General features: G+C 45.6%; 1 pseudogene; it reads left to right on the top strand.

Annotated features, from left to right (window-relative positions):
* The first annotated feature begins 16,468 nt into the window (after positions 1-16,468).
* Positions 16,469-17,158, top strand: LOC139016677 (GTPase IMAP family member 1 pseudogene; annotated as a pseudogene).
* Positions 17,159-19,476: the final 2,318 nt, after the last annotated feature.

The following is a 19,476-nucleotide window of genomic DNA, read 5'->3' as shown; positions in this document are numbered from 1 at the left end:
AATTGAATATTTGCTTCATAGGCTTGATGTTGGTACAAGAGCATGGGGTGCTGCTGTTAAAAAATACTTAAAACGTGGAAGTAGTTGTGGAATTGAGGGTAATGCACAGAAGCTGGGAGAATGCTGAGGGAGCTGATAGAGAAGGTTTAGCTTTTTCTAGAAGAAATTATTGCTGGGAATTTGAATATTAAAGGTGAGATCTCAGATCAAAGTGAGGACTGTGTTATTGGACATACAAAGTGGGGGGAGAAGATGCTGAGTTGTTGTTTTTTTACTGTTGGGTGGAAAGAAGAGCTTGTAAGTGATCAACTTGAGTCTTTAGCTGAGGAGGTTTCCAAGCACATTGTGGGGGTACATCCTGGTGTCTCCTTGTAAAAGGCAAAATATCAGAGAGATGAATCTACCAGCCAAAAAACTCCAAGGATTGGCAGCAGGCAGGAGGACCTGGAAATCAGCAAGGGAGGATCCTCCGCAGTACCTTCAGAGAGACAAATGCTCTGCCAACCTTTGGATGCTGGACCCCTAGAACTATGGGACCATAGGTTTCTGTGGCTTTAAGCTATACTGTTTGTGGTACTGTGCTATGTCAGCCCTAGGAATCTCACACAACACCTTGCTCCTTCCTCCACCTTTTCTCCTGCCCTCCTCCTGTTCCATCCTCTCAGCATCCCAGAGGTTTCCCCTTCTGCATGAGCTTGTGTTTATTAGAGTAATCCTTCCCACGCCCACCCACTCATCTGGCTCAGAAGGACCACAGAGGCTGCTGATGAGTGTAGTGGTGGCTTTCTCAGAAACCTTTAAACTCTGCATGACCCGGTTTCTCAGCAATGTCTCCCTGCCCAGGATTCTAGACTCTAGATCCGCCCCTTCCCCATCCTCTTTACTTTTACCCTTTCTGGACTCAGGCCCTTTACAGAAGAATTTAACGGTCATCAAAAATTTTACAACACAAAAACAAAACCAAAAACATCTTTCTTTTTGAGGGAGACGGAGAAAATGAAGGGCTCATGGATTCTTAAGGGGAAGGGGCAGATGCCAGCTGGTATGAGCACAACAGGTCCTGAGACCACATCTGCCTGAGAGCATGCTCCAGGCCCACCCACAAGAGCCAACCTCACACTCCCACAGAGCACCAAATTCCTACAAAAGAATCATTTTACAAAAAGTCACTGACACAGGCAACACTATGGTGTTTACCAAAAAGATGGAGTGAGTGGAGCCAGGAAAGTGTAAAGGTGGTCAAACATTTGGAGACAGAAGGAGACTAGACTTTGCCTTGGGCAGACAATGCAATATACAGATGAGGTATCATGGAATTGTACACCAGAAACCTATATCATGTTATTAACCATTGTCACCCCAGTAAATTTAATTCAAAAAAGAATAAATAGTTTTACCTAAGGAGGGCATTATCCCTTACAAAATAAGACAAAATGAGTTTTCATGCATTTAAACATATCTAAGCCAGCAGCCTCTGCTGCAGCACAGGATGGATAACATGTCTGAAAATGTGTCCCTTCTGTTGTCCCAGTGACACTTTCTTTGTTCCATGAAGTTCAGTCATATTAGCACATCAGCATTGGTGTCTGCCATTAACACATGAAATGCAGGCAGGAAAGATATGTGCTTTTGATCTGCACTATTGAGTCTATGACTTTGGACAAAACATAACCCTTCTGAGCCCGTGTATCTCTACAGGTGAGAAGGTAGAGAAGGGTCAGATCATCTAAGTCTGATGCCCCGACCCCAAATTTACATTTTACACCAATATCTGGGCCTTGTTTCTAGAGAAGAAGTCCCCAGACTCTCCCACTGGTTTGAATCCTGAGCCTTGGCTGCTTACCCACACTTCCTCTCAGATGTTGGTTGATTATAGTGATAAACCTGTGACAGCGAATAGGCTTCTTCATAGTAGACCACTTGGAGGGACCAGTCCTGGGACTCTTGGCTTGAGGGGTCTGTGTGAAGGAGCAATGTCACTGCAGGCCTCTGCTCCCATGCTTTGAGTGCCTGGGGTCATCAGAGTCATGTATAGTTACAGACAGTGACAGATCCCAGGCCCATTACTATATGGCAACAACAGCCAGGAAGGCAGGAAGCAGGGAAGCAAGTGTGCCTCTCCCACAGTCTCTGCCACTCTCAGCACACCCTCCGTTCCCTTCCTTACTCATCTGCCAAGACTTTTTAGTCCCCTTCCTCCAAAACCCATTTGTTTGTTTGCACAACCCTGAATTCTTAGCCCTTGACCTTGGGGCCGAAGAAGAGACTCCTTAGAACGGGAACCAGGAAAGAATTCAGAGGTTACCAGATCCATCTGCTAGCATTCAGTCACTTGCCTCTTTTCTGGGATTTTCAGTTTGGTGTCCACAATTTCTGCTGTTATCTGCATTTTTTCCTTTTGGGTTTAGTTTGATGTCCTTCGGTGCTTTTCTACTACTGATAACTGCTGTAAGTACATCTTTATCAAGGGACAAAGATGCAATTTTAATGTGTATCTAAGTGTATTACAGCAATTTTTTTTTTTTTGCTTCTCATAATCCACTCAGTTTCCAAGAAATGAGCTACAGGATGTTATTGTAAATTCATTTGTGCACAGGAAAGCATGCATCCTGCCTCCACCACAACACTTTCCAGCCTCACTTCCTCCTTGTTCTGTTTAACTCATCACTTGAAGTTTGGTCACAGCACAGGCTAGAAAGGCTAGGTTACAGGACCCATGTCGTCTTATTTGTACCTGCTGAAGTGTTCAGAGGGGTGAGAGGAGAAGGCTCATCCAAGAAGAAACCACATCATGGAGATCGCCCTCAACAGTGTTTAGGATCTATTCGGACCCTGCCTAGGCTGGTGCTGGCCTGATTGAAATGGAGGAGTTCTCCTGTGAGTTTCCAAACCCTCACCTGTTCCTCCTCCAGAGCAGGCACAACACTTACTACTTTGACTCTGACACGAGCCAAACAAAATAAATTCTACTCTGCATTGAGCCAGTGCTCATGGATGTTGCCATCTTTCAAATTCTAACAATGACATTCTCAAAGCTTAACTTGTGAATAAACAGCTTATGCAGCCTCTTTCTTTTGGAATATTTCTTGAAGAAACATCCCTTGGAAATATCACTTAAAATTAGAATTAGGGGACTAGTTTCTGAGCTGTGAAAGACCATAAATGATTATTTGTAAGTATAAGGAGACACCAGCATTTCTCCTATCCTCTGAAAGTATAACAAATCTGCATTGATTGGAAAGCCAAGGACTCCAGATAAACACAGCAACATAGAGGGCTAGGGAGCTGTCATCTAAGCCCCATTTAGCAATACTTCATTGAACCCCACTGAACAACCACAAAAAAGGGAAAACTAAACTATGCAAAATCCATGCACTCAGCAGGAAGGACGATGAGGGGAGCTAGCATGGTAGCCACCATTTAATCTAAAATTGCTGACCAGGTTTCCACTTGCAGACATCATCGTGAGGGGTCCTGCATAATTATTGCTGGTGGAATAACCACATCTGGTGACTTTTTTAACAATTAATGTCTCTAAAAGGTCATATAGCAAATGAAGAAGTTTTAATTTTTTACAATATACCAAATTTATTAACAAGAATGAGAATCTGTGTGGTCCTTAACCCATGACTTCCTTCCTCCCTCCCCCACTCACCTTCAGCTTAGCTTAAGGGAAACTCCATTCTGGGCAGGTGTGATAAAGAAGATGGGGCTCCTGTTCCCCTCAGTTAACTATCAAGTATATGTTACCTTACCACTAGGGGCAGGCTGGCAGCATTTCTCATGATGCCCTTTAACTCTGATTTGCAGGACTAAGCTGGTGAGCACGGCCAGAGGCACCCTCCTGCTACTCTAGGCATAGCACATAGGCTCTATCCCAGGCACAATAGGCTAAGAATACTGAAGCCCAGTGGCCCACACTCCAGCTCCTTCATATGATGGAGGGTCCATGCTGGGAGAGGCAGGTTGTGAATACCAGAGGCTACAACCCCTGCTCAGAGCCCAGAGCAATGTTTCAGCAATTTTTAGCAGGAGGAAAAGAAATCCATAATTACACAGAACTCCAAAGCTCTCCTCAAAAGAATTGACTTTATTTGAAGCAGAGTGTGAGAAGTTCAAAGGGCACTCTTGAAAACAGTGAAAATTTATTGGTAAGTAGCTTACAGGAGTCTGGTAATCCCATAAGAGTTTCAAGAGGAACCATAGGTCAGCAATGTACTAGAGAGAACCAGGAAAAGAGACATGTACAAAGGGTCATTCTAGGATCAGAGAAAACCTAAAAGACTGGCCCCAAAAACCACCCTGCAAAGGAAACCAATTTTATTTATATCAGACGGTGGAGGAATTTGTGCCCAGAGACATTGTAAATAACAGGAGAGCAATCAGCTGGCAATTGGTAGACATAACAACTGGGTACAATACAAATGGAGACACAGAGCTTAACAGAGAGATTCAGGAAAGAGGCAAACAAGGAGAGCACTGCTAAGACTGTTGTCATGCCACGTGACATCCCAAGGCTGCACCTTCTGAGGAACAACATCAGAGCTTTCACACTGCAGGGGACATAGACTTCCCCAGAAGAGTCCAGCCATGTCACTAAACAAACATGCAAGCAACAGCAGCTTGAGCAATAGAAATGCAGAAGGTAAATCACTGTGCAGAGCACTGCACTACATTACTTAAAACACCCAGTTTTTAACAAAACTGCAAGACATACAAAGAAACAGGAAATTGTGACCGATGTAGTGAAAACAATTCAGGCAGCAGTAACTCTCTGTGACAAGGCCAACATATTGGATTTGAAAACAGTGCTTCCAAGCAGCAGTTAGAAATATGTTTAAAGAACTGAGGAAGTTTGGAAGATGGCAACTGGCAAGAAGGCAGAGATAGAGAATGTGTGAGAGAGTGAGGGAGTTATAGAGGAGTGTGTGGATGTGTGGGGTGTGTGTGTATGTGTGTGTGTGTGTGTGTGTGTGTGTGGTAGAAACAGTTAGATCCTGCGGGTCTTCTGGGGGCTGCCAGACCAGGCAGTCTTGAACTGTGAAATCCCGCTGCCACTGTGGACACTCCAGGTGGGGGCAGTGCGGGCACAGAGACCATGTCATCTTGAAGAACAGGACTGCTTACGACTAGGACCCTAGCCTCACCACCACCCAATCTGGTCTCAGACAAAAGCTGGGACCCTACAACCACTTGGGACAAACACCTGCAGACCCACAGATACCAAGACTCCAGACATCCTGGCCGCAGATTACTGTGAGTCACAGAGCCCATCCCCCTCCCCCCAGCCTTTGGCTGTGGCATGGGACCTGCCAGACCTGCTCCATATGAGCAGGCTTCCTGCTGACACAGGGTAGCTGTACAACTTAACTATGACTCTGGGTGTGCAGACACAGGGAGTCTGTTTTCTGTGGTGCAGGAGTGGCCTCCCACCGACACAGAGCGGCTGTACAACTTGGCCCCCAAAGCAGACAGGGGACTCTGATTCTTCGCATGAGAGGCAGCTCTGAGCACCAGTGACTTGACTCTCAGCGCACATATGTGGGGACTCTGTTTCTCATCATGCACACATGAGATCCCTGATTCTCAGTGCATGCACACTGAGTGCCTGTGATTCCAATTCTCAGCATAAGCACACACAGGGACCCTGATTCATGGCACGAGGCCACACCAAGCGACAATAACTCCGATACGCGATTTTCAGCGCATGCACACAGGAACTCTAACTCCTGGCACGTGTTAGAGGTCTCTGATTTTTGGCGTAGGCCTGTGGGGACTTCTTTTCAGTATGGCTCATGAGGGGTCCCTGATTTTAGGTGTGTGCATGAGGCCGCACGGAGCGCTGGTGAGTCTGATTCTTGGTATGCATGGCTCCCACCGACCCACAGCAGCCACACATCTCGGTGTCAGAGCTCTTCAGTGACACTTGGGTGGCACGACACTCCCACTGCACACAGCTCAGGCCCCCACAACTCAGCATTTGGACCTTCTGGTAATAGTTGGAATGGAGAGACAACAAAACAATCCTTAGAGGAAAGAAAAAGAGAAATGACCAAGGGAAAAAAGGTGAAACTGAGGCATGCCATATGACAGAAAAAGAATTTAGAGTAATGGTCATACAGTTCATAAGCTGGATGGATGAAAAAATTAACAACCTATGCAAAAATCAGTAAGAAATCAAAAGTGATATAGCTACAATAAAAAACACTATGGAAGGTTTCAACAGTAGACTAGAAGAAACGGAGGACTGAATTAGTGAGTTAGAAGATAAGGCAGAGAAATTAGCCCAATCTGAACACCAACTGGAAAAAAAAATTAAAAAGCAGGAGTAGAGCCTAAGGGAGCTTTGGGTCAACACAAAATGAAGTAACATACGTATAACAGAGGTGCCAGAAGGATAAGAATAATAGAAAGGATTAGAGAATGTATTTGAAGAAATAATGACAGAAAACTTCCCTGGTATGGGGAAGAAAAAAGTCACACAAGTACAGAGAGATCCAAGCAAAAGGAATACCAAAAGACCCACACCAAGTCATATCGTAATTAAAATGGCAAATGTTAATGACAAGGAGAGAAAACAGAGAAGTGCCTACGAAGGAACCCCCTCCCCATCAGATTATCAAATGATTTCTCAACAGAAACACACCAATCTAGAAGGGAATGGAATGAAGTATACAAAGTGATGCAAAGCAAAGAATTGAATCCAAGAATACTCTATCCACCAAGACAATCAATCAAAATTGAAGGAGAAATCAGGAGCTTTGCAGACAAAAAAAATGCAAAGGGAGTTTATCACTACCAAGCCATCAATGCAAGAAATGCTAAAGGGAATGCTGTAAAAAGAAGAAATAGAAAGGGAGGAAGGAACTCCAGCATAAAGCACAGAAATGGCTACAAACAAGTAACTATCAATATAACATTAAACATAAATGGATTAAATGCTCCAATAAAAAGATATGGAGTAATTGAATGGATAAGCAAACATAACCCATATATATGTTATCTACAGGAGACCCACCTCAGAACAAGGGACTCACACAGACTGAAAGTGAAGGGATGGAAAAATATCTATTAGGCAAATGGAAATTTAAAAAAATCTGGGATAGCAATACTTATATCTAACAAAATAGACCTCAAAGTGAAGGCCATAACAAGAGACAAGGAAGGCCACTTCATAATTCTAAAGTGATTGATACAACAAGAGGATATAACTCTGGTAAACATATATGCACCCAATGCAGAAGTACCCAAATACATTTAAAAAAACTACTGGAAGATATCAGGGGAGAGATTGACAGCAATACAATCATAGCAGGAGACATTAATACTCCATTAACATCACTGGATAAATCCTCTAGACAAAAAATTAGCAAAGAGCCAAAACCGGTTTGGCTGAGTGGATAGAGCGTCGACCTGCGGACTGAGAGGTCCCGGGTTCGATTCCGGTCAAGGGCATGTACCTGGGTTGCGGGCACATCCCCAGTGGGAGATGTGCAGGAGGCAGCTGATCGATGTTTCTCTCTCATCGATGTTTCTAACTCTCTATCTCTCTCCCTTCCTCTCTGTAAAAAATCAATTAAAAAAATATAAAAAAAAAATTAGCAAAGAAAAAGCAATCCTAAACGACTCACTAGATCAGATGGACTTAACCGACATCTTTAGAACATTCACCCCAAAACTACAGAATATACATTCTTCTCAAGTGCACATGGGACATTTTCAAAGATAGACCACATATTGGGACACAGGCAAAGTCTCTCCAAATTCAAGAAAACTTGCACACTATTGGTGGGAATATAAATTGGTGCAATCACTATGGAAGACAGTATGGAGAGTTATCAAAAAATAAAAATAGCACTATCATATGATCCATATGGAAATCTATCGAAAGGCAATGGAAGCAAGATCTAGAAAAGACATGTTCATTGCAGCATTATTCACAATAGCCAGATATGGAAACACTCTATCTACAGATGAAGAGATGAAGATTATGTGAGACATGTATATTTACAGGGCTGGGAAAAGGGTTTACAGTTGTGAGTACAAGAAACAAATAATACAATAAATAATTATACAGGAATAAACTATATTTTGAATATTCACAACTATAAAGCTACTTTTGTCCTGTGTGTGTGTGTGTGTGTGTGTGTGTGTGTTCTTCTATGAGGATTAGAAGAACATGTTTCCACTTGCAAAAGGACTTAGGAGCATTTGCTAAGTGAAACTAGTCATACAGAGGATAATAAATACTATATGATATCACTTTTTTAAAGTATATTTTTATTGATTTCAGTGAGGAAGGGAGAGGAAGAAGAGAGAGAGAGAGAGAGAGAGAGAGAGAGAGAGAGAGAGAGAGAAACATCAATGATGAGAGAGAATCATCAATTGGCTGCCTCCTGCACACCCCCTACTGGGGATCAAGCCCAGAATCCAGGCATGGAGAAACCAAGATGGCGGCATAGGGTAACGCTGGAGTTTGCTGCCTCAAACAACCACTTCAAAAATACAACTAAATGACGGAACGGACATCATCCAAAACCACAGGAAGGCTGGCTGAATGGAAGTTCTACAACTAGGAGGAAACAAGAATCAGAGGAGGCGCAGTGCTGAAGTAAAATACTAAGGTGCGGAGTGCGCGCAGCGTGGGCTGCTGGCTGAGGGCATGGTTGTCTGTTTCAATCAGGAGGGAGCCTCAGACTCAGAGCTCCAGATCCGGGCGAGTCTCTAGGGACCCAGACTCAAACGGGAGAAGCAGGACTGTCTGGCTACGGTACCTCCGAGGTTTGCAGCTGTTGCTGGGACAGAGAGGCAGAGCCCCTGGGGACGGACTGAGAGCAGCCATAACTGCTCCCTCCTCCACCCTGTTGATCCTATGGGACCCGCCCCGCCCAAGCCCTGCACAGAGCCATTTGCCGGATAGCCTCAGGCAAAGGCTAGATTAACACCTCCCTAGAGGACACAAGTTCTTCCACTGCAGACAAAGCTGATTATCACAGCCAGTTGGCCTGGAGGTCAAATCCCTCTAGTATTAACTACAACAATCAAGGCTTAACTACAACAAGACTGCGAACAAAGACCACTAGGGGGGGGGTACCAAGAAAGCGTAAAAAATGCGGAGACAAAGAAACAGGACAAAACTATCAAGGGAGGATATTGAGTTCAGAACCACACTTTTGAGGTCTCTCAAGAGGCTTCTAGAGTCTGTCGATAAACTTGATGAGATGTACAGGAAATCTAATGAGACCCTCGATAGTGTGATAAAGGACCATCTAGAAAGTAAGCATACACTGACTGAAATAAAGAATATTATACAGACTCCCAACAGCAGACCAGAGGAGCGCAAGAATCACGTCAAAGATTTGAAATGCGAAGAAGCAAAAAACACCCAACCGGAAAAGCAAAATGAAAAAAAAACCCAAAAATACAAAGATAGTGTAAGGAGCCTCTGGGACAGCTTCAAACGTACCAACATCAGAATTATAGGGGTACCAGAAGATGAGAGAGAGCAAGATATTGAAAACCTATTTGAAGAAATAATGGCAGAAAACTTCCCCCACCTGGTGAAAGAAATAGACTTACAGGTCCAGGAAGCGCAGAGAACCCCAAACAAAAGGAATCCAAAGAGGACCACACCAAGACACATCATCATTAAAATGCCAAGAGAGACAAAGAGAGAATCTTAAAAGCAGCAAGAGAAAGAAAGGCAGTTACCTACAAGGGAATACCCATACGACTGTCAGCTGATTTCTCAACAGAAACTTTGCAGGCCAGAAAGGAGTGGCAAGAAATATTCAAAGTGATGAACAGCAAGAACCTACAACCAAGATTACTTTATCCAGCAAAGCTATCATTCAGAATTGAAGGGCAGATAAAGAGCTTCACAGATAAGGAAAAGCTAAAGGAGTTCATCACCACCAAACCAGTATTATATGAAATGCTGAAAGGTATCCTTTAAGAAGAGGCAGAAGAAGAAAAAGGTAAAGATACAAATTATGAACAACAAATATGCATCTATCAACAAATGAATCTAAGAATCAAGTGAATAAATAACCTGATGTACAGAATGAACTGGCGATTATAATAGAATTAGGGACATAGAAAGGGAATGGACTGACTATTCTTGGGGAGAAGAGGGGTGTGGGAAATGCGGGAAGAGACTGGACAAAAATCGTGCACCTATGGATGAGGACAGTGGGTGGGGAGTGAGGGCGGAGGGTGGGGTGGGAGCTGGAAGGAGGGGAGTTATGGGGGGAAAAAAGAGGAACAAATGTAATAATCTGAACAATAAAGATTTAATTAAAAAAAAAAAAAAAAGAATCCAGGCATGTGCCCTGATGGGGAATCACACCCAGATTACCAGGGGCTAGTGGATGGGGGAAATGGGGAGATGTTAGTTAAACATTACAGAATTCTAGTTAGAAAAGCATAGGTTCTGGAGATTGAATACACAGCATAATAATCTACACTAATAAAAGATATACTTTTAGCATTAAAAATAAAATATATATATATATGTATATATATGTATATATATATACATATATATATATATATATTCTGAAAAAAAAAGACAAACATGCAAATTGACCATACCTTCCTATGCTTTAAGCCACACCCACCAACCAATCAGAGTGACGATATGCAAATTAACCCAACCAAGATGGCGGCTGGCAGCCACAGAGCTGGAGCAAGCAGGTTTGGTTGCCCCAGTGATTGAGGAAGCCAAGCTTCCCAACTGCTGCAGCCGGCTCTGAGCTCCACTCAAGGCAACAAAGTTTTAACTATAGAAAACAAATAAACCCCAGATACCTGCTTTCAGCCGGCCATGGCCATGGAGCTGGAGCAAGCAGGAGGCTTGGGTTGCCCCTGGAGATGGAGGAAGCCAAGCTTCTCGCCCGCCCTGGCCAGCTCTGAGCTCCACTCAAGGCTACAAAGTTTCAATTATAGAAGGTAAATAAATCTCAGAATAAAAAAAGAAAAAAAGGAGAGCCTGGCAGCTTCAGTCACAGGGGGGCTTGGCCAACGTGAAAACAGCCCTCAGCCCCTCACCCAGACTGGCCAGGCACCCCAGTGGGGACCCCCACCCTAAAGGGGATATGGCCAGCCTGAAAACAGCCATCAGCCCCTCACCCAGACTGGCCAACCTCCATGAGGTGAGGGTCCCCACTGGGGGGTGCTTGACCAACCTGCAAACAGCCATCAGCCCCTCACCCAGGCTGGCCAGGCACCCCAGCGGGACTCCCACCCTGATCCAGAACACCCGTCAGGGAAAACCAGCCTGCCCCCACCTGTGCACCAGGCCTCTATCCTATATAATAAAAGGGTAATATGCAAACTGACCCTAACAGCAGAAAGACTGGGAATGACTGGTCACTATGACACACAATGACCACCAGGAGGCAGACGTTCAATGCAGGAGCTGTCCCCTGGTGGTCAGTGTGCTCCCATAGGGGGAACTCTGCTCAGACACAAGCCAGGCTGATGGCTGCCAGCACAGCAGTGGTGGCGGGAGCCTCTCCCGCCTCCTCAGCAGCACTAAGGATATCCAACTGCAGCTTAGTTCTGCTCCCTGCTGGTAAGTGGACATCCCCCGAGGGCTGCAGGGCTGCCAGAGGGATGTCTGACTGCCAGCCTGGGCCCAATCCCCCAGGGAGCAGGCCTAAGCCAGCAGGTGGACATCCTCCGAGGGGTCCCAGACTGCAAGAGGGCATAGGCCGGGCTGAAGGACCACCCCCACCCCCCAAGTGCACAAATTTTTGTGCAACGGGCCTCTAGTTATCTATAATAATAAAAGCATAATATGCTAATTAGACTGGACATCCTTTCTGACAAAGCTGAGGCTACAGGGAAGCCCGGGTCCTGGGTGCCAGAAGGAAGCTGGTGCCAGTAGCTGTGGAAAGGAGGGCCTACTCTTGCACGAAATTCATGCATCTGGCCTCTAGTAGTTAATAATCCTGTACTGTGTACTTGAAAGTTGCTAAGAGAATAGATCTTAAATGTTCTCACCACAGAAAACATATAGTAAATATGGGACCTGATACAGGTGTTAGCAAATGCTAAGGTGGTGATTATTTTTTCTAATATATAAATGTGTCAAATCAACATGTCAAATACTTTAAACTTACACAATGTTACATGTCAATTTTATCTCAATGAAGCTGGGGGAAAACTAGGTGGAGTTAGTGGGAGTTGGATTCTTCATTAGAGATACGGAGCTGGCAAGAATGGGTGAAAATCAGATCCCAGCCCATTAGCTTCACATTAAGTGAAACCCCTCACTATATATGGGCAAAGTCAACTCAGAGAGTGTGAGTGAGTTAGGCATGACCACATCTTTGTTAATGACCTAACCAGGTCAGGCCCCCTATCAGCATAATCCTCCCCACCTTCCTCCCTCCACACAGTGACTGGCTATTTTCCCCACCTTTCTCATGACCCTCTGGTGGGAGAGACATACAGAGATGGCTAGAGTAAGCCCTAAAGGAAAGTGTTCATCTCCCTGTTCTCCCATTTTTAATAGTGAAAAGGCCTTCCTTTCCTTTGAGGACCAGGAGACTTTGCAGGTGATTCCTGGCACCAGGACCACCTTGGTGGCACTCTCCCAGGAAATGAGGCTCTCAAAAGGCCATTTTATAGGAAAATATTAAAGACAAAAGGAGTTAAGATTAGTGATCAAGGCTAGAAGTGAAAATAGGCCTCACAAACCTAAAATGCTCTTCTCCCCTGAGATTATAGCCCCTGAGGGGACAAGTGCTGGTGCCCCGGGGCCTTCTAGAACATCACCACAGTCCAAGGCTGTGTTTCCCAGTGGAAATTTCCCATCCCACTGCCTCAGTGGTGAATGTTCCCATCTCTTTAAGTTGTCACCCCTAGGCATCCCCTCCCTTAACTTCCTGACTCTGAGGTCTGAGAGGCAGGACACTTCCCCATGTCCTGGGAGGAAGAGCCTGCTGCATTCACAACTGGAGAACAGCAATAGGTCAGGGCCTTCTGGGCCAGACTCAGAGCCTGTCACTGATTCTGTAGGAAAGGTGAGGGCCAGCAGGGGAAGGGAGCCAGCGGCAAAGTAGGAGCTGTGAGGAATGGAAAGAATTCAGTGCCTGCGAGAAGCTCGCTGAGTGAACACTCCATTCTAGTAGGTACCAGGAAGGGGAGCAGGATCTAGAAGGAGTAACTCCACACTCCCGGGTGCATCAGGATGCCTGAGTTTCACACACAGCAGCTTCAGGATCAGTGGTAAGCATCTCCTCCAGCCTAGATGCCCAGGCTCTTGCTTGGGCTAAGCCCTCTCCTAACCTACTCCCCTAACAAGGAAGGAAGGGGTCTTCTCACTCTCCTGCAGGGACCAAAACACACTTTAGAAGGCAACAAAGACTCCCCTTGTGCATATACATCAAGGCAAAGAGATTTCTGAGGACATATAAGTGAGTCTAAACTCAGAACACGTTAAAGTGAAAATCCTGTGTGTAATCTGGGCTGAACCGCCTAAAATACTCCACTCTCTCCAAGTGTCCAGAAAGCAACTTGCCAGAGACGGCAAAGGTCATGACCATAGTCCTCAAACACTTGCCCTACCTGTGCCTTTAAACACCTGCTCCCCAATAGAAACTGCCCAGGACTGTGTTGGTGGCTGTGCATTCTGAGCTTCCTCCCTTCCTCTGCATGACAAAGGGGTTGGTCTCGTTCAGTGATGGCGAACCTATGACACGTGTGTCAGAGGTGACATGCGAACTCATTTTTTTGGTTGATTTTTCTTTGTTAAATGGCATTTAAATATATAAAATAAATATCAAAATATATAAGTCTTTGTTTTACTATGGTTGCAAATATCAAAAAATTTCTATATGTGACACGGCACCAGAGTTAAGTTAGGGTTTTTCAAAATGCTGACACGCCGAGCTCAAAAGGTTCGCCATCACTGGTCTAGGAAATCTGATCCAGACACTGATCACAATCATTGGCCAGAGTGTGGGGATGCTTATATTCTGAAAGTACAGGTATGTGAACCAAAATCTCTGAGAAATACCACATTTTACCGAATCTCGAAACCCCTATATAATTCCCAGAGACAGGAGGTTTAGAAAGTCCGGGACTGGGTGGATAGACTCAGTCCCTGGGAGGTGTAGCATAAAAGATCCCACATGTTTCCTTTCCTCTATGACAGTGTGTGTTTGTAAGCCCAGATTGCAGCTCTCTGGGCCTGTCCAGGAACTTTCTAAACCCCAGCTTACCCACGGTACTGTTAGTTCCCAGAACCTTCTCATCTCCACCTTTGGCCAGGACTCCTTGCATTAGCACAATTCCTGGCCTTTGCATCTGTGGCTCTTTCTCCATTTCTGCTCTGGTGTCAGTCATGGGAGTGTATGGATTTCCATGGGGGTGAACATTATGAAGGCTTTGGGGTGGGGGAGTTCCTGCAGAAATATGAACGCCTTTGGATTGAGAACCAGGCCAGCCCATCATCTAAGTCATTTGCCCAGAGACAAAGTAGTCTGCCTTCCTATATCACTTGGCTTTTCCTTGTGCAGTGCCAACTGGAGAGAACAGTCACCTGTGGTGACCAGGTGGACAACATGAAGAGGTGGAAATAGAAATGGAAGGTGAAGCACAGAGAGGACTCAGACAGCATGTGGGGGAGGCTGGGACAGTTACAGGCCTGAGGACACAAGGCAGCTGGGACCGGCCCGACATCTGCTCCCTGGGGAGCATGTGAGTGAGGGGCTTCGTTGTCCTGAGGCTGGAGAGGCAGACTGAGGACAGACTGCACTGTGCACAGGGACTCGGTGAGCACAGAATGTTTGATTGTGTTAAATACTGACTGATTGACTGGAGCCACTTTACTTGGAGAAGCCTCAGCTTTGGGGCAGGATGTCAGGAGTTGCAGGGGAGTATCCCAGTCTCTCCAGGACTCTGAACATGTTTAGATGCATTGAGACAGGACAGTGATTTGGCTCCTGAGAGCAGAGTCAGAGGCTGGAGATCACCTGGGACATAGGGTTCTTCTCCAACTTCCAAAACCAAAATTCCAGTTATCTTCTTGTTTGTCTCCCAGGACAACAACCCTAAGTGTTTCCCTTGTCACTGAGCAAGTTTTCTAGTTCTCATGGTTTCCCAAAGTCTCCCCTGGCTGCTGAATCTCCTGGGAAAACTTAATATCTACAGCTTTTGTCACTAACATAGAATTACCTGGGGAAATCTAATATCTAAAGCTTTCTCACTACCATAAGTGTTACAATCTCCTGTCTGCCCTTTGAATTTGAAGTCCCTAAAAATACAAAGTCTCCAAACCCTCTCAGGGTATCATTCTAAATCCAGCCCAGGTCCTTCCAATGTTCTTCCCTCTATTCTGACATTCTGGGGAAGAGGGAAGCAGGACTGTGTCTGTGTGGTGTCACTAGCTCTTTGGATTTGGCCCAATACATTATAGGCAGTTAAACAAATTGAATGAATGAATGAATGAATGAATGAAATTGTGTTTGGGACTCTTTCCGGTAAGCATGGGAGGACAGAAGAGATGAAGAAATTGCCTATGATAAGAATATGGGCACTGCATACTTGCCCCCTGGTGTGGGCTCTGTGAGGGGAATGGGCAAACTCAGGACTAAAAAGATGACCCCAAACATGTTTAAGGTGAAACAGTAAGAGCCCTGAATGTTCATTTTAGCTGGGTCTGTGCCCCTGCCCAGCTGGGAGATATGAACTTGATTAGCTTATGCTTCCATTCCCAAGGTATAAAGTAAGGTTAATAAACCTACTGTGATCTCCATGGAAGAGGATGAAGAGGGTGTCAGATCATGCACTGGATGAAGTGTGACTCACCAGGTAGAATGTTAGAGAACCAGGATGGAGAGTTAAATGGGTGTCTTACTAACAGGAAGTAGGTTTAAGAGGGAGGAGAGTGTGGAGAAGAGAGAGAGGGAGAGAAGGAAGGAGGAAGGAGGTGACCTCATCTAATCCTCTCAACAACCCCAGAAGAAACAACTCAATATACTTAGTCCCATTTTTGTACAAAGGTTTAACTTTTACATTAAGCAACTTCTGTAGTGGCACAGCTGGCCGAAGGCAGGACTGTGAGTCAAAGTAAGAGTGTCTGGGACTCCAGACAACTCTTTACCCCCAGGCTACTAACCCTCCTAACCATCTTCTCTGGGCTGAATCTGGGAGAAGTATGGCAGAGGCCACTGAAGCCTCAAATAGGGACAGCTCTGCAGGGTGTGGACCACCAGGGATAATGAAGGTGAGGTTGTGTCTGGAATGATGAAGGGGACTCCCCTAGAGAAATGCCCTCCAAGTATTGAGCATCTACAGGTGCACATGGTGAAGCCAAAGTGACAGAGATAGATGGTGAAGATCCTCCTGAGATCAGTAAGGCTTTGGTTGGAAAAGCAGAGTTGAGATACTGTTGTTCCAAGGGCTTCCAGGTCCAGATAACCAGGATACACTGCATTTAAGGTTTGGAAGTTCACAGATGACTTGCCTTCCAGGTTCCAAAGACACCACACAGGCCCTGCAGGAGCCTGGGCTGAGGCTCATCCTGGTGGGGAAGACAGGGGGAGCGCCACCGGGAACAGCATCCTGGGCCACAGGCGCTTCATCTCCAGACTCACAGCCACTTCGGTGACCAGAACCTGCGAGGTGGGGAGTCGCAGGAGGGACAGGTGGCACGTAGAAGTCATGGACACCCCGGACCTTTTTAGCTCCTGAGTCCCCTGGGCAGACCCAGGAAGCCAGGAGCAGGCCTGCTGATACTTGCTGTCCATGCCTGGGCCCCACACACTGTTCCTGGTAACTCAGCTGCACTGCTTCACTGCACAGGACCAGCAGGCCATGATCAGGGACAAGTGGTGGTGCTGTACCATCATACTGTTCACCCGTAAAGAGGACCTAGATAGGGACTCTCCACAGGATTTCCTGAACCACACTGACAACCGTACGCTGTGGGCTCTGGTGGCCGAGTGCGGGGGGCACCTTGGACAACTGGGTGGCGGGCAGCGACCTCGAGGCCCAGGTGCAGGAGCGGCTGGTGCTGGTGGAGTGACTGGTGCTGGACCACTCGGGTGCCCCCTACTCCAACAACGTGTACCACCAGGCACAGTCGCTGGATTTCTGGAGCCCACAGGTGGCAGCGAAGCTGGTGGGCTGCGTGTGGGGGCAATGAGGGGGCGGGCTCCTGTGGTGGCTGCACATGTGGATGGCGGCAGGGAAATTGCACACAACTGTGATGCTGGGCTTCCTGGTCCTGTGTTGCCATCTGGAGTCCAGAGACCATAGTAGAGATCCGTCCTGAGTGACAAAATATATGTAAGTAGGGCTTGGAACCAACACCTGTCAATCACATTCTTCGCTGGTGTCTGTGCCTCCAGGGCCCGCAGGCTTTCCTTGTGTCCCTCACCTGGCAGTAACCTACCAATCCAAAGACAAAAATCCTGCCCACTCCCATATTCCCCCAAACCTGCCCATGGGACCTGGCCCTCCCGGAGCTCTTCTTACTGGAGCCCAACAAGTGTTGTTGCTCTTGCCTGTTCTCCAAGGATCTCAGGCTGCTGTACCCTGTCATGGAATCATCCCTGGCCTCCCCAGGGGACCAAGGGCCAGAGCCAACACAAAGCCTTAGTACAGACCCATTTATTTCCATTGTTTCTGAATTGCATGAACAAATGTCCTGGACATTCAAATTGTGTTAACAGAAATCAATATTTGTAGATGTTTGTTCATCCGTCTTAAATGCCCATTGAACAAAGACACTGCTCTGTCATTCCTAAACCTTCTGCAAAAACCACACACCCAAGTGCAGAGACACACACCCACATGCCCTTCTCCTCCACACATAAACATTGGGGTGAGTGTCCATATGAAGACAAGACACTGAACTGCCTATCTGTCCCAGGAAGGGACGTCTCCCACTGTGTCTCCATTCAGCTCTTTTAGCAGCTTGAATGTAGAGGCTTCTACAAGTCCAAGAAACCTTTAACCAAAGACCTAAGTCTCTAGGAGCCACTGAGACCTTGGCTCATCTGACAACCACACTTTCTTTTCCCAGAATCTCTACCTTCACACACAAACTCAAGCCCACCTCCAATACTGCTGGGTAATTTCAGATCACTTCCCCACAGTATCCTTCACCGGCTGCCGTCACAGACAGAGATTCCCAGGTTCCTGATGTCTTTATGTCACTAAAGAGCCATGTGAAAAATGGGAAATAATCTGCAACAGTTGAGTGCATATTGGAGCGAGAGGCTCACAACCTGGAAACCATGGGAGTAAGAATGAGAACAAGTGCCAAATGCTGAGACTTGAAGTTTCCTCTGCTGCCAAGGGCATTGTGGTTCAAGGGTTGTGCACAGATCCCAGCAGAAGCACTTATAGGGAATCTTGAGTTTGGTCTTGTCCACTTGTCAATATCCTTTTGCAAGAAACAAACAGGAAAACTTTACCATTGTCACTTTGCAGAGGAAGGAGATGGTCACTGATGAAAATAAATGAGAAAAAAAGAATAGCAAACTGTCTAGTGTGAGCAATGAAACACTTGATTATTGGTCTTTGTTTGGGGAAGAATGGGGCCCAGAGAATCCCCAAGGAACAGTGACTGAGCTGGTTGAGAACGTAGGAAGGAGCACTCAGGGATTCCAGGGGACAGGCACACCCACTATGGCTGCAATCCAGGCCACTAGGGAAGAGAGTGTTTGTTATCTACACATTAATTAAAAGACAGAGATTGGCAGAGTAGATTAAAACACATACCCAACTGTGTGCTGCTTACAGAAAACTCCATTTGAATATTATGGTAAAAACAGGCTGAAAATTAAAGGATGGAAAATATAAATGGTGCAAATATTACTCATGCAAAAGGAAGAAGGAATGCTGTATTGATAAGAAATAAATTAGATATCAGAACAAAGAAAATTACCACAAACAGATAGGAACATTATATAATGATAAATAGGTCACTCCACCAAGAAGACAGAGCAATCCTAAAGGTGTTTTCCCAAACAACAGAGATGTGAATTATGTGAAGCAGAAACTGACAACTGAGAGGAGAAACAAACAAAGCCGCAATTATAGTTAGAAACTCCACTATCCCCTCAACAATTGACAGAACCAGGCAGGATCTAGAACAGTGATTCTCAACCTTGGCTTCACATTAGAATCACCTGGGAATCTTTTTAAAATCCTTATTTCTGGGCCTCATCCTCTGGAAATTCTGTTTCTTTGTTATGGGGTGGGGCCACATAACAAAGAATTCCATAACACCCTCAATCAGTGAATCTATTGATATTTGTAGAAGTTGATATTTACCAAAGACGTATTTTTTGTGGTGTATATGGAATATATACCAAGATAGGCCATATCCTGAGCCACACAAAAAGTCTCCCAACATTCAAGAGAATTAAAATCACAGACAACAATGGAATTGAGCTGGAAAGGTAGCAGAAATATCTTCTGCACTGCCCTGTCAGCAGCATCACAAGTCCCTCA

The sequence above is a fragment of the Myotis yumanensis genome, unplaced genomic scaffold (genome assembly GCF_028538775.1).
Source record: "Myotis yumanensis isolate MYYU_CA2020_CCGP unplaced genomic scaffold, mMyoYum1.0.hap1 SCAF_9, whole genome shotgun sequence".
In the NCBI taxonomy this organism is placed as follows: Eukaryota; Metazoa; Chordata; class Mammalia; order Chiroptera; family Vespertilionidae; genus Myotis; species Myotis yumanensis.
This window is presented reverse-complemented; position numbering and strand designations above follow the sequence as displayed.